Below are 16,620 nucleotides of genomic sequence, written 5' to 3' on the forward strand. Positions count from 1 at the left end.
AACCATCCAACTCATGTACAAAATAAAAAATAATCAATTACCAAACAGTATCCAGAGGTTGTTTGAGTGGAGGGAAAGTACCCATTATTTAAGAGGAACACGTATGTTTAAAAGAGATTTGGTGAGAACAAACTTAAAGTTACATTGTATAACAGTTAGAGGTGTGGAACTATGGAACACCAGCAGTGACGAATTAAAGAACTGTAGTACCTTACCTAAGTTTAAAAAAATGTATAAGGACAAAATATTGACGGGATACCGTAACATGCTGTGAAGTTGTTTAAGTTGATTTGTATTTTAATGAGAAAATATATGGTATATATATGTATGTATATGTGTATATATGTGTATATATATGTATGTGTATATATATATATATATGTATGTGTGTATGTATGTATATATATATGTATATATATATATATGTATGTTTTTTTTTCTTTCTTTAATATATTGACTATGGACAAATTCTTGACAGAATTAAATAGAAACATGTAGTTACATGGGGTAGAGTCAGATAAGCTTAGGCTTCCTTCTACTCCCTTTTTGAACAAATATGATTTTACGATAAAGGAAAATTATGATGCAATATCTTTTTTCTTTTATATTCTATTGTATTATGGAGTTATCATTTTTCTGTATTTTTATTTTTTTCTTGTATTTCTTTAATGTTCGAAATAAACGTCTAAAAAAAAAAAATCAACCATAATATCGGATCGGTATCGGGTATCGACCGATACGCAAAGGCACGGCATCGGTATCGGTATCGGAACTGAAAAAGTCGGATCGGTGCATCTCTAGCACCAGCATTGCCGAATGGACAAATAGAAAGAAAGAAAAAGGAGAAAGGAAGGAAATAAAGAGGAAAAGAGAGAACACTGCTGCGGGGCTGCCACTCACAGTGGCGCCAAACAAAAAAAAAGGGGCTTGCATATTAGGTAACCGCTCGTGGTGTCCGACAATTAGTGGATTTTGAAGTTTCTCTTCAGAGAGAATCTTTGGCCACAAAGTGAGTAGGAGACAGGTTTTTCACCAGTGTGTTCTTGCATTTGATTTTAAGTTTACTTTCTGAGAGAATATTTGGCCACAAGCTGAGCAGGAAAAAATTTTTTCACCTGTGTGTGTTCTTCCATGTGTTTTTAAGTTTACCTTCTGATAGAATCTTTGGCCACAAACTGAGCAGGAAAACGTTTCCTGTCCTGTGTACTCTTGCATGTGTTTTTAAGTGTCCCGTCTGACCGAATTTTTGGCCACAAACTGAGCAGGAAAAAGGTTTCTCATGGGTGGGGGTATTTGTGTGTGTTTTTAAGTCACCCTTCTGTGAGAATATTTGGCCAGGAACTGGGCAGGAAAAAGGTTTCTCAACTGTGTGTGTTCTTGTCATTATTTTTAGGTGACAGTTCTGCGAAAGATTGGCTACAAACTGAGCAGGAAAAATATTTTTTCAGCTGAGTGTGTTCTTGCATGTAGTTTTAAGTTTACTTTGTGAGAGAATCTTTGGCCACAAAGTGATCTGGAAAAGGATATCTCACTGGTGTGGGTTCTTGTGTGTGTTTGCAAGTCACCCTTCTGAAAGAATTTTTGGCCACAAACTGAGCAGGAAAAACGTTTCTCCCCAGTCTGGGTTCTCATGTGACTTGTTAAGTGCCTCTTCTGAGAGAATCGTTGGAAAAACGTTTCCCTTCTGTGTGTATTCTTAGGTGTAGTTTCAAACTCCTCTTATGAGCAAACATTTTCCAAGACTGAGAACATTTCCAGTGTTTGGTATAAAATATCAACTTCTGACTCAAGACAAGTTGAGGGCATACTGTAGATATCCTCTTCGTCCTTCTCTTTCCCCTCCTCTTTTATCAAAGTTGCTCTGGCCCGGCCTCCTGTTTCTCATTAATCATGGCTGTTCCTGGCTGTTGTCTCATTCAAACTTGTACATAAAAACTAGCGCTTCAACCACCAGCTTCAACCACCAGCTTCAACCAGAGGTTCAAGCACGCTAACTGATTCTCAAACTTGGCCAAGCTATCTAGCCTTGCTTGGTCGCAGAATAGTAGCATGGGAGGTAAACGTGGTGACATCCTGATTTCCACTTTGTAATATTGTAGTTAAATAATTTATAGTTTATAATCAACCACAGCAGAACAGGCCTTGTAGCTCAGTGGTTAGAGCACTGGTCTTGTAAACTAGGGGTCGTGAGTTCAATTCTCACTGAGGCCTGATTGTATACTAAACATTTACTGCGCAAGCTTGACATATAAGAGTTGAGGGTGTAATTCCACTTATCTTGTCCATAGTACTGGTGACCAGCAGTTATGTGATGAGTTGTTATTGTCTTTGAGGATATTAAGGGAAATTTTATAATTTCAGACGGCACACCAATGTGTCCACACTGGATGAGAATCACTGGCTTACAGTCCTGTTTAGACTACATTTTCAAGCGTTTCTTTTGGTCAATCTTCTAAAAGGTTGACACAGTTTTGCCAGGCAAGACCGCGTAGCTCATTAATAAGAGCATTAGAATTGTAACTCAGAGGGTGTGAGTTAAATTCCCACTAGAGTCTGACAGACAGCTACATCTGCTAACCCTGTTTGGTTGTAGTGTGTTTGAATTTTTGATTAGCGGTAGGTGTTAAAGCCTCATTGCTAGCAAGAGAACTAGTCTTGCAAACAAAGATTCACTCGCTGTGTCTCAATTCACAGGCTGCATCCTCAGAAATACTTTTTTTTTTGCCAATTATCAGGCTGCATGACATGACTTCTGGTGCGACGCGAACGCACGTCATGTGACACACGAATTCAGCCTTGAAACCGGCATAATTTAAATGGCAACAGATGCTGAGCGGAGACTACATATATTTTAAAGTAATTTCCCATATTACTCTTTCAAATATCTATTCAGAAACTCTGAACATATAAGGACATATTTATTGAGAAAAAACAGGGCAGGAGGGGGAGTTTGTTCCCCTCAGCAACTGGTTAATCAATATAGTCTACATTCCAACATAATCATACGATCAAGAACAGTGGAGCCTCGGTTTTCGACCACAATCCGTTCAAGAAGGCTGTTCCAGAAGTGAATCGTTCGAATTCCAAATAATGTTTTCCCTTTACAAATAATGGAAAAAAAAATTATCTATTCCAAGCAAAAAAACCTGTCTTTTTTAACAATTTTTTTCCATTTGCGCATTTTTGTCCGATCACGTAACTGCAGCGCAGCGCCGAACACGCAACTGCACCGTGCTGGTCGCATTATTGCGACAGAGCCGTCGCTAAAATTTAGAAAATATTTTTAAAGTCCTAATGGCCCCTCCATGAGTCGTCACCTTATCGTGGTGGAGGGGTTTGCGTGCCCCTATGATCCTAGGAGCCATGTTGTCTGGGGCTTCATGCTCCTGGTAGGGTCACCCATGGCAAACGGGTCCTAGGTGAGGGGCCAGACAAAGCACGGCTCAAAAAGCCCCTTATGATGAAGAATATATATGGAAACAGATTTCCCTCGCCCGGACGCGGGTCACCGGGGCCCCCTTCTGGAGCCAGGCCTGGAGGCGGGGCTCGAAGGCGAGCGTCTGGTGGCCGGGCCTTCGCCCATGGGGCCCGGCCGGGCAAAGCCCGAAAAGGAAATGTGGGTCCCCCTTCCCATGGGCTCACCACCTGTGGGAGGGGCCAAAGGGGTCGGGTGCAGTGCGAGCTGGGCGGCGGCCAAAGGCAGGGACCTTGGCGGTCTGATCCCCGGCTGCAGAAGCTGGCTCTTGGGACATGGAATGTCACCTCTCTGGCTGGAAAGGAGCCCGAGCTGGTGTGCGAGGCAGAAAAGTTCCGACTAGATATAGTCGGACTTGCCTCCACGCACAGTTTGGGTTCCGGTTCAAGCCCTCTCGAGAGGGGCTGGACTCTCTTCCACTCTGGAGTTGCCCACGGTGAGAGGCGTCGAGCAGGTGTGGGTATACTTATTGCCCCCCGGCTGGGCGGCTGCACATTGGGGTTCACCCCGGTGAACGAGAGGGTAGCCTCCCTCCGCCTTCGGGTGGGGGGACGGGTCCTGACTGTTGTTTGTGTCTATGCACCAAACGGCAGCTCAGAGTACCCACCCTTCTTGGAGTCCCTGGAGGAAGTGCTGGAGAGCGCTCCTTCTGGGGACTCCATCGTTCTACTGGGTGACTTCAATGCTCACGTGGGCAATGACAGTGAGACCTGGAAGGGCGTGATTGGGAGGAACGGCCCCCCCGATCTGAACCCGAGCGGTGTTCTATTATTGGACTTCTGTGCTCGACACGGATTTTCTATAATGAACACCATGTTCAAACATAAGGGTGTCCATGTGTGCACTTGGCACCAGGAGGCCCTCGGCCGCAGTTCGATGATCGACTTTGTAGTCGTGTCATCGGATTTGCGGCCGCATGTTTTGGACACTCGGGCGAAGAGAGGGGCGGAGCTGTCAACTGATCACCACCTGGTGGTGGGTTGGCTCCGATGGTGGGGGAAGATGCCGGTCCGACCTGGCAGACCCAAACGTTCTGTGAGGGTCTGCTGGGAACGTCTGGCGGAATCCCCTGTCAGGAAGAGCTTCAACTCCCACCTCCGGCAGAACTTTTCCCAGGTCCCGGGGGAGGCGGGGGACATTGAGTCCGAGTGGACCTTGTTCCGCGCCTCCATTGTTGAGGCGGCCGAACGGAGCTGCGGCCGTAAGGTCATTGGTGCCTGTCGTGGCGGCAATCCCCGAACCCGCTGGTGGACACCGGCGGTAAGGGATGCCGTCAAACTGAAGAAGGAGTCCTATCGGGCCGTTTTGGCCTGCGGGACTCCCGAGGCAGCTGACAGGTACCGGATGGCCAAGCGGAACGCGGCTTCGGCGGTTGCTGAGGCAAAAACCCGGGCGTGGGAGGAGTTTGGCGAGGCCATGGAGAATGCTTTCCGGACGGCTTCGAGGAGATTCTGGTCCACCATCCGGCGTCTCAGGAGGGGGAAGCAGTGCAACGTCAACACTGTTTACAGTGGAGATGGCGTGCTGCTGACCTCGACTAGGGACGTCGTGTGTCGGTGGGGAGAATACTTCGAAGACCTCCTCAATTCCACCGACACGCCTTCCATTGTGGAGGCAGGGCCTGGGGACTCTGAGATGGACTCTCCAATCTCTGGGGTTGAAGTCACTGAGGTAGTTAAAAAACTCCTCGGTGGCAAGGCCCCGGGGGTGGATGAGATCCGCCCGGATTTCTTAAGGGCTCTGGATGTTGTGGGACTGTCATGGCTGACACGTCTCTACAGCATCGCGTGGACATCGGGGACAGTGCCTCTGGATTGGCAGACTGGGGTGGTGGTTCCCCTCTTTAAGAAGGGGGACCGGAGGGTGTGTTCCAATTACAGGGGAATTACACTCCTCAGCCTCCCTGGGAAGGTCTATTCAGGGGTGCTGGAGAGGAGGGTCCGTCGGGAGGTCGAACCTTGGATTCAGGAGGAACAGTGTGGCTTTCGTCCTGGCCGTGGAACAGTGGACCAGCTCTTCACCCTCAGCAGGATCCTCGAGGGTGCATGGGAGTTCGCCCAACCAGTCCACATGTGTTTTGTGGACTTGGAGAAGGCGTTCGACCGTGTCCCTCGGGAGGTTCTCTGGGGGGTGCTTCGGGAGTACGGGGTACCGAGCCAACTCGTAAGGGCGGTTCGGTCCCTGTATCACCGATGCCAGAGTTTGGTCCGCATTTCCGGCAGTAAGTCGGATTCGTTCTCAGTGAGGGTTGGACTCCGCCAAGGCTGCCCTTTGTCACCGATTCTGTTCATAGTTTTTATGGACAGAATTTCTAGGCGCAGCCGAGGCGTTGAGGGTGTCCGGTTTGGGGACCTCAGCATCGCGTCTCTGCTTTTTGCAGACGACGTGGTGCTGTTGGCTTCTTCAGGCCGTGATCTCCAGCTCTCACTGGAGCGGTTCGCAGCCGAGTGTGAAGCGGTCGGGATGAGGGTCAGCACCTCCAAATCCGAGTCCATGGTCCTCGATCGGAAAAGGGTGGAATGCCCTCTCCGGATCGGGGATGAGATCCTGCCCCAAGTGGAGGAGTTTAAGTATCTTGGGGTCTTGTTCACGAGTGAGGGGAGGATGGAGCGCGAGATCGACAGGCGGATCGGTGCAGCGTCGGCAGTAATGCGGACTTTGTACCGGTCCGTCGTGGTAAAGAGAGAGCTGAGCCAAAAGGCAAAGCTCTCAATTTACCGGTCGATTTACGCTCCTACCCTCACCTATGGTCACGAGCTATGGGTCGTGACCGAAAGAACGAGATCCCGGATACAAGCGGCCGAAATGAGTTTTCTCCGCAGGATGTCCGGGCTCTCCCTTAGAGATAGGGTGAGAAGTTCGGTCATCCGGGAGAGACTCGGAGTAGAGTCGCTGCTCCTCCACGTTGAGAGGAGCCAGATGAGGTGGCTCGGGCATCTCATCAGGATGCCTCCTGGACGCCTCCCTGGGGATGTCCCACCGGTAGGAGACCCCGGGGACGACCCAGGACGCGCTGGAGAGACTATGTCTCTCAGCTGGCCTGGGAACGCCTTGGGATCCCCCGGGATGAGCTAGATGAAGTGGCTGGGGAGAGGGAAGTCTGGGAGTCCCTCCTGAAGCTGCTGCCCCCGCGACCCGACCCCGGATAAGCGGAAGAAGATGGATGGATGGATGGATGGAAGTCCTAATAGACTTTCCAAAATTTAAGTGGACCTCAGTGCGCAGGGAGCTTAATTTGGTCCGATCTGGCAACCGCAGCGCGCCGGGCGCTCACTGTCGCATTGCTTTAGGAGCGTCTTTGTGTTTTAGGATGGCTTTACTGCTCCCACTTGCTTACTTTGGAGGCGTGATTAGAGTTGATGCAATCCTCAGAATAACGAGAATGTAATAACGAACGGAGTTAGTTGGCATGCGGGTCCTCTCGGCTCATCTCGCGAGGTTCAACCACCGAATTTCGTCCGACATCCGAAGCAAAAAAATCTCGAATTTTTTGTTCAAATACTGATTTGTTCGAGAACTGGGACGTTTGAAAACCGAGGCTCCACTGTAATTTGTCAACCCTAACAATCTTTGGCCACAAACTGAGCAGGAAAAACGTTTCTCACCTGTGTGTGTTCTTGCATGTGTTTTTAAATGTCCCTTCTGACAGACTCTTTGGCCACATCTTTTTTGATGAAAGAACACACCTTGTCCTTTTGCTCGTTAGGCATGGCTGTTGTCACATTTGGTGCTCACTCTTTTGCAAGAACCACATGGGAGACTATTAAGTAATTTTCTGGGCACCTCCAGGCGGAGAGTCCATTCGTCACTGTGCGTACAGCAATGACTGCGGGACTGCTGTGTGCTCGTGTTCACTGAGACTTGGTTGACTGTCAACATTCCGGACTCTGCCGTACATCTGGAGCGGCTAGCGTGCTATCGGGCGAACCGGGCCATTGTGAAAGGGGGTAAATCTCGTGGAGGTGGAATATGCGTCTACATCCGTGACGAATGGTGCCGAGACTCTGTAGTGGTATGCAAGCACTGCTCACCACTGGCGGAGTTCGTGATCATTAAGTGCCGTCCTTTTTACCTGCCAAGGGAATTTACCGCGATTCTGCTAGTCGCGGTTTACATCCCGCCTTCCAACATCGAAGGCGACAGGATCGCGGCTCCTAGTGAACTGTACCAGGCTGTCAGTGAACAAGAGACAGCGCACCCTGACGGTTTGACCATCTTCGCTGGGGATTTTAAGCATGCTAACCTGAAGTCTGTTTTTCCGAGGATTCACCAGCATGTTAATTTTCCTACGCGTGGCGACAGCTTCCTGGACCGGGTCTACTCTTCACATAAAGGAGCTTTCAAAGCCGCCCCCCTCCCCCATCTTGGACCTTCTGACCATATCACTGTTATGCTTTTGCCCGCATACAGACAAATGGTGAGAGCGTCCAGGCCGGTTCGCAAGCAGGTACGGGTGTGGCCTGAGGGTGCCTCTGATGCACTGCGTGACTGCTTTGGCTCTACTGACTGGGACATGTTTAGGAGGGCTGCCACTTGCGACGATCGGACAGACATTGAGGAGTATACTGACTCTGTTTCCTCCTACATCAGGAAGTGCATTGATGTTGTGACTCTCTCAAAATCCATCGTCGCTCGGGCTAACCGGAAGCCATGGCTGACAGGGGCTGTCTTCAGGCTGCTGAGGGCCAGGGACAAAGCCTTTAGAGCGGGGGATGAGGCTGGCTTGAGGACTGCGAGGGCCGACCTGTCCCGGGGCATCAAAGAAGCAAAGAGGGCGTTCTCGTGCAAAATTACCGCCCACTTCAAGGACAGCAGGGACGCACGGAGCCTTTGGCAGGGCATTCAGACCATCACGGATTACAAGCCCGCGCCGCAGAGCTGTGAAGGCGACGTCCGTCTGCTCAATGACCTCAACCGCTTCTTTGCTCGCTTCGACGCTCAGAACAGCACTTGGCCGCTGAAGGCCACTCCCCCTTCAGACGAGCTGCCCCTGTGCCTCTCCGCCGACAGCGTGAGGAGGGCGCTTTCCGCTATCAACATCCGTAAGGCGGCGGGCCCTGACAACATCCCGGGTCGAGCGCTGAAGGACTGAAGGACTGGTGAACTGACGGATGTCTTCACAGACATCTTTAACACTTCCCTGCAGCAGGCCATCGTCCCGTCGTGTTTCAAAGCTGCCACCATCGTACCTGTGCCGAAGAAACCCGCTCCGTCCTGCTTCAATGACTATCGCCACGTGGCACTTACGCCCATCATCATGAAGTGCTTTGAGCGGCTTGTCATGGAGCACATCCGATCCGTTCTCCCCCCCACCATTGACTCCTTCCAGTTTGCGTACCGAGCCAAACGGTCCCCTGAGGATGCCATCTGCTCTGCCCTCCACTCGGCCCTCACCCACCTGGAGAGAAGGGACTCGTATGTGAGGTTGCTGTTTGTGGACTTCAGTTCTGCCTTCAACACCATTGTGCCACAACGCCTCATCAGCAAACTTGACGCGCTGGGCCTCAGTACCTCTGCAACTGGCTACTGGACTTCCTCTGTCACGTGGTGCAGGGACAACAACCTCCTGCTGAACGTCGACAAGACCAAGGAGATTGTTGTGGACTTCCGGAAGGGTCACACCCAACACCTGCCACTGACCATCGACGGTGCTGTGGTGGAGAGAGTGAGCAGCGCCATGTTCCTGGGGGTGCACATCAGTGAGGATCTCTCCTGGTCCACCAACACCGCATCACTGGCAAAAAAAGCCCAGCGCCGCCTGTACTTCCTGCGGAAACTCAGGCGAGCGAGCGCTCCTCCGGCCGTCATGACTGCATTTTACCGCGGCACCATTGAGAGCGTCCTCTCCAGCTGTATTGCTGTTTGGGGTGGCGGCTGCACTGACTACAACTTCAAGGCCCTGCAGCGCATAGTGAACACGGCTGGTAAGATTGCTGGTGCTTCGCTCCCCTCCCTGAAGGACATTTACACCTCCCATCTCACCCGCAAGGTGACCACGATTGTGAGTGATGTGAGTCACCCCGCTCACTCTTTGTTCGAGCTTCTGCCCTCTGGGAGGAGGTACAGAAGCCTGCGCTCCCGCACCACCAGACTCTCAAACAGCTTCATACTCCAGGCTGTTAGGATCCTGAACTCGCTCCCCCGTTCTGCGTAGCGTCCTGTACTTTTACTGTCTGTACTGTCTGTATGCACACTGGCTCTTATTTGTTGTGTTATCTGTTTATTTATTATTTATTATTACTCTTATTATTTATTGTTTGTGCCTTCTTGTTTATGATATTTTTACTTTTGCGCTATGCTTGCTGGCTCCGTTTTGCTCCTCTTATTTATTGTGTTATCTGTTTATTTATTATTTATTCATCACTCTTACTATTTATTGTTGAATTTTTGCCTTCTTGTTTTTATATTGTGTCGCGTACTTGTATGTCTATCGTGTTATATGTCTCGTCACCGTGGGATAGAGAAAACGTAATTTCGGTCTCTTTGTGTGTTGTGACATGTGGAGAGATTGACAATAAAGCTGACTTTGACTTTGACTTTGATCGAATGACGTCTGAGAGCATTTTTATGAAGAGAAACAGGGTGGGGGTGAGAGTGGACTGGATGGAGAGAAAGCCCTTGACCTCTAGTCAAAATATAGCAGGGGATGTTTTACGACATTGCGTAGGATGGGACAAGCTAGGTTATTTATTACTGGTTACATACATTCCAACATAATCATACGATCAAGATATCGCAGGTCCTTCCTCCCTGCTGCCATCAGACTGCACAACCAGGCCGATCACCGTAGCTAACGGACAAAATAACATGCAATAACGTGCAATACCATATGTGCAATCACACTATGTGCAATATCTGTCTACCTCACACTCTTCTACCTGCTTTCTTTGCACTGTTTTTTGCACTATTTTTTTTACCTAATATTTTTTTTATCTCCACTGCATATTGTGTATTGTGTATTTTGTATACACTGTCCATCCATCCATCCATCCATTTTCTGTACCGCTTAGTCCCCACTGGGGTCGCGGGCGTGCTGGAGCCTATCCCAGCCGTCATCGGGCAGTAGGCGGGGGACACCCTGAACCGGTTGCCAGCCAATCGCAGGGCACACAGAGACAACAATTATATATACCTTCTACTTCTTTAAAATCTTTTACCCCCTTCCCCGCATGCGTGTGTGTGTGTATATGTTAAGTGTACTGCTGCTAACATAGGAGTTTCCCCATTGAGGGAATAATAAAGGATTATCTTATCTTATCTTATCTTAGTTTGGAAAACCCTGACATATCCCTTGTGTTTTATCACGTGATTATGTCAACCCAATCCACAAACACAAGCAAGAAAATATAAAGAAGAATAGTAAAAATAATAAAAACACTAATAAAAAAGATCAATAAAAAACAGAGACGAGGCGGACAGGTTGGGGAACGTGTAGGGTAGGGGTGTCCAAACTATGGCCCGCGGGCAAACCGCGGCCCGCGGTCCAGTTTTTATTGGCCCGCAGCAAATTCTGAAAACATAATTGAATGTGGCCCGCACAACAGCCTGAGCACTTCTCAGTTTCCACAGTAGATGGAGCCCGCCACACAAAGCGCTTGACGTCTGATTAGCCCCCCACCCCCACCCCCACCCCCCGGAAGAGAAGCGAACGTTCGATTTGACGTCCCACTAGACCCCAGCCCCCCGCCCCCCCGGGAGAGAAGCGAACGCGCTGCGCTTGACGTCCGATTAGCAGCCCCCCCACCCCCCGGAAGAGAAGGGAACGCGCAGCGTTGGACGTCTCACTAGCAACCCCCAAGGAAGAGAAGGGAACGCACAGCGTTTGCCGTCCCACTAGCGCCGCCGACCCCCGGAAGTGAAGCGACAAAAAATATTGGCCGTCGGGCCCCTTCATGTTACTAAATATGGCCCTCCTTGCAAAAACTTTGGACACCCCTAGTGTAGGGTGAAACATGACAAAAACAACAAACAATGATAGCAACAATCTCAAGTGAAGACGAGGATTTTCCTCAATACTCCAGTTCAAACTTATTGTGTGATCTAAAAACCTGGTGGCCGATGTTAATATGTAGGAAAAGTCTCACACGGTCCCTCTGCCTTAGGCGACCAGAAAGCTACCAATAAAAAAGAAAAAGAAAAACACAGAAACAGTACATCATTGTATCCATCTCTTGCGAAGCATTTTCGATGGTCAAATCATCAAGTTTCTGTAAAACACGCACAGTATAACAGCACCTACGAAATCTGCGTTTCATTATGGTTATCACATCCATCACGACCAAGAAGTTGCATATGTACTTGCGCTACGGTAGAAGAGACAACCCTCGTCACAGCAGACTTCAAACATGGGATAACACAGGTCGTAAACAAGCACAACAACACCAGCACAACCAGCACAGGAGACACAATTTTCAACAGCAGTTGCTACCAGTTGCGAGAGAATAGCCATGAAAAGAAACCCCACTGTTGTGGAACTTTGTCATTCGACATGACCTGCTGTAAGTTCTTCAGTGAAGCCATGGCGTCGTAGATGTGTGTGTCATTTTTTCCCGGAATGTATGTGCAACAGGAAGTCCCAATGATGTGGCACACACCGCCTTGTGCTGCTGTTAACAAGTCCAGAACCATCCTGTTTTGCAAGACCATCAGCCTAATAGCCTGAATCTCTCTATTTTGTCCATCGTTGACTTGTAGTGAGAGATTCGGAAAGGATTGAAAACAATAGTTCAGTGTCTCGATGAAGAGTGAATGTTTTCCAACTCTGACCCAGGGAAAAAGCGCATGAACAACTTTGTCTCCAACGGACCATACTTTATGGTCGTCTGGAACATTCGCACCCCAGACAGGGCCATGAGGGTCAAAGGTTGCAACCACCCTGCGTTGACGTCCAGAAGAGTTGTGTGCTGTCCCCAGCTGACGATGTCGTATCCTGTAGGTGTGGTCTGTCACCCACACTGGTGCACACACTCCTGTCCAGTTGGCTGGCAGCATCGGGTAAACCTTGTGACCACAAAGCCACCAGCCATTCTGTATGAAGTATGTTCCGTTCGATGGTGCAGCCATGTTGGTAGGAGAGCCCTTACGCCTTGAAATGGCTCTCCCATCCTGGCACACAGCGGTGATGTCCAAAGCTCCCATCCAGTTTCCTCCTGGAGAGCAGTTGTCGTTAATGCATTCGGGGGTCTTGTTTTCTTGGATGAAACACGTGTAGTCCATTCCAGGTAGCCTTTTTGTTTAGGCCACTTGTGGCATCTGTCGTCCTCCAACAGTTACATTGGGATCAATCCAAAAGAGTTCAATCACAGATTCATTTCTGCGAGTCCAGGGCGGTAGGGGTAGCGTCACTGTCTGTGACAGCACGGTGTTGTTATCCAACTCCTCCCATGGATGCCATACATTTCGTTTCAGTGACATTCATTGCTCTGGCCTCCAAATGAACTTGTGTGGAGTAAGAGGCGTTTTCGAACACACACATAACATCCCTCCTGTGTGTGTGCTCTCACAGTGACCTTTACATACCGGTACCAAGTGTTGGTTTTGTATGGGTTTCCGGGATCTCATGACGAGTCCTCAAAGTTCTCATTGTGTGACGATTGTTTTCCACGGTCAACACTGTCTGTTCAGATGGTTCCATAGACACTAGCACGCTCCAACCACAACGCAGCAGAGGATCCACCTCGCATGTGGAACCCCGTTGCTACTAGGATGGCAGAGACACCGGGACATCCCCTCGCCTAGCGGAGTGGGGATGGTTGTTTTCTTCACCAACATTGAGACGTCCCAGCCTAAACGATGGGACCCCTTTGAAGTCAGCCTTCCCCACCACTCCGAATTAGGGGTCCAGCACTCTCTGCAACTTGCAGTGGCTGAGGTGAATCCAGCTGGGCCGTTCAGCGACCTTCACTACGGTGGGGGTAGTCAGCAAAATTGGAATGGTCCGTCCCACCATGGGCTGACCCAGTTCTTTCTTTTAACAACCTTGATGTAGACCCAGTCTCCTGGATTGATGGGGTTGTTGACCTGTGAGGAGGAAAGATCAGGCGGCAGTAAATTTCTATTTGACACATTTTTCAGTTTGAGCGTCCTTATCATATAGTCTGCCAAGGACTGTTCTTCATCTGCTTTTTGCACATCTGCAGGGAACACAGGTAGTCTATATGGTCTCCCATGGATGATTTCAAAAGGTGTTAACCCTTCTGAAGTGGGAGTAATTATCATATAGCGCTTCACTAAGTCTAGGCACTCTGGCCACGATCTGCCTCATTCATTGCTCTGGCCTCCAAATGAACTTGCGTGGAGGAAGGGGGGAGTTTTGAACAAACATAACACCCCTCCTGTGTCTGGGCTCTCACAGTGAACTTGACGTACCGGTACCACGTGTTGGTTTCGTATGGGTTTTTGGGGTCCCATGACCAGTCCTCAAAGTTCTCATCGTGGGACCGTCGTTTTCCACGGTCAACATTGTCACTTGGTCTGTTCAAATGAGTCCATAGACCATAGCACGCTCCAACCACAACGCAGCAGAGGATCCATCTGCCATATGGAGCCCTGTTGCTACTAGGATGGCACAGACACCGGGACATCCCCTCGCCTAGCGGAGTGGGGATCGTTGTTTTCCTCACCAACATTGAGACCACCCACCCTAAACGATAGGACCACTTTGAAGTCAGCCTCCCCCACCACTCCGAATTAGGGGTCCAGCACACTCTGCAACTTGCAGTGGCTGAGGTGAATCCAGCTGGGCCGTTCAGCGATCTTCACTGTGGTGGGGGTAGTCAGCAAGACTTGGAATGGTCCCTCCCACCGTGGGCTGACCCAGTTCTTTCTTTTAATGGGGTTGTCGACCTGTGAGGAGGAAAGATCAGGCGGCAGTGAATTTGCATTTGACACATCTTTCAGTTTGAGCGTACTTATATAATCGGTATGATGGCTTTGCAGATGGCTTTTGCCACTGTTAAGGCATCTGCTCGTTTAGATGGAACTATTTCCACCCATTTGGAAAATGCACCAATCATCACTAAGCAGTATTTGTGAGGTCCACTTTGTGTGAGCTCAATAAAATCCATGTGCATTTGAAATGGGCAAGATGGTTTTGGAAATTAGCCTCTCTTTGGTCTCATATTTCCTTGTGGATTATGTTTCACACAAACAGGACATGCTTTACAATTTTGTTTTAAGTAAGCATCTAAACCAATTGTAGTGAATTGTTGATGTATGATGGACTTCATCCCTCCTGTCGACACATGGCAAGGCCCATGTGTCGCAATTGCTGCTGCCATCAATTCGCTAGTAACGTTTGTTTACCAAACTTCAAATTCTCCTAGTAACAGCGATCTCGTCTTTATATTGTAAGTCCTGCAACTCATCCTATTTCCGAGCTACGTTTCGTCTATAGTTCCAATTTAATGGCACAGCACATTGTGTTTTCAGTACCATCCATCCATCCATTTTCTGTACCGCTTAGTCCCCACGGAGGTCGCGGGCGTGCTGGAGCCTATCCCAGCCGTCATCGGGCAGTAGGCGGGGGACACCCTGAACCGGTTGCCAGCCAATCGCAGGGCACACAGAGACAAACAACCATACGCACTCGCACTCACACCTAGGGACAATTTGGAGTGCTCAATCGACCTACCAAGCATGTTTTTGGGTTGTGGGAGGAAACCGGAGTGCCCGGAGAAAACCCACGCGGTCCCCGGGCCCGCGTGGGTTTTCTGTCCCCGGTCCCCGGTCCCCGGGCCCGCGTGGGTTTTCTCTGGGCACTCCGGAGAACATGCAAACCCCACACAGTGAGGGCCGGAGGTGGAATCGAACCCGCACCCTCCTAACTGCGAGGCGGACGTGCTACCCAGTGCGCCACCGAGCCGCCATGTTTTCAGTACCATTATTCAAAATTAACTCAACGAGGTCTGCGTTCCACATCTAGCCCTGATCTATGTCTTGATCTCTCAAACGTTATTACTTGTGTCATGATTGTTCAAAAATGTGACTTAGAATATGGTGCTGTGAATTTCCAATCTCCCTGATCAAATTGGATCCTGCTTCTTAGCTCTTCTTTTTCATGCTCCTGTTAGCCTGCAATTGTCCAAATCAATAATGTTGTTTTCTTTTAACTGTCTTTCTTTTGAACATCTAAATCTCTCGTGTTGCTAACCTATCTACACCAGGAAACCATTTAAAGGGTCTTAAAGAAAGGACCAACAGATTATTCCCAATATCTCCTCATTATTTATGAGTTAGCCCCCCTTTCCTCACTCGGGTGCATATCTCGTCAGTTGTTAATGGAAACCAGATGTGTCTCATGCCAATGAGATCATGGACCAAGGCCCAAACAATCCCGCACGAACCTGACCCGAAACATGACCCAGTCACACTTAGGCTTACTAGTGAGATATACATTGCATGATACCAGAATAAAAATTTACCACAGTATGACACCTCTCTCTCTCGTTAATTATCAATCCAAAAGCTACGTTTCTCTTTTTAGTATTTAACTTACCGTATTTTCCGCCCTATAAGGCGCACCTAAAAACCTAAAATTTTCTAAAAAATCAACAGTGCGCCTTATAGTCCGGTGCGCCTTATATATGGACCAAATTCCTAAATTTAAACTGGCCCAAAGCATTGTGTCATGAAATCAATCATAAGTGGCCCGCTGAAGACTATGAATCATGACTCAAAAAGACTATGGATCATTATTTTATGATTATAAAGTAATTTGTTCTGTCTGAAGTTGAAATAAAAAAGATAAAATGGAGAATGATTTGATTTGGATTAAAAATCTGACATGATGCATTAATGGTGCGCCTTATAGTCCGGTGCGCCTTATATAAGGATAAAGTTTTAAAATGGACCATTCATTGAAGGTGCGCCTTATAGTCCGGTGCGCCTTATAGGCCGGAAAATACGGTACTCAAAATCACTCTTTCATCAAAGTCGCTCTACTAATTTTCCATAGTAGTCGCCAACAACTTCAACCATTCAACCTGTATTTTCCTTTCATTCAGGGAATCATTCATCAATGCTCATTTGCATCTCACACACAGTCTCCAAAAAGGAGTCTTTCCATCACATTGGACCCAGTTTAACCAAGCTCACCACACAACATTAATATACCATTTTCAACTCAGGCTTCCTGATAGGACAAT

General features: G+C 48.7%; 1 non-coding gene across 1 annotated transcript; it reads left to right on the forward strand.

Moving 5' to 3' along the window:
* Positions 1-2,138: 2,138 nt before the first annotated feature.
* On the forward strand, positions 2,139-2,211 carry trnat-ugu (transfer RNA threonine (anticodon UGU)). The gene has a single exon. It is a non-coding gene; the product is annotated as a tRNA-Thr (tRNA).
* The last annotated feature ends 14,409 nt before the right edge of the window (positions 2,212-16,620 follow it).

This window comes from Syngnathus typhle, linkage group LG9 (genome assembly GCF_033458585.1).
Source record: "Syngnathus typhle isolate RoL2023-S1 ecotype Sweden linkage group LG9, RoL_Styp_1.0, whole genome shotgun sequence".
In the NCBI taxonomy this organism is placed as follows: Eukaryota; Metazoa; Chordata; class Actinopteri; order Syngnathiformes; family Syngnathidae; genus Syngnathus; species Syngnathus typhle.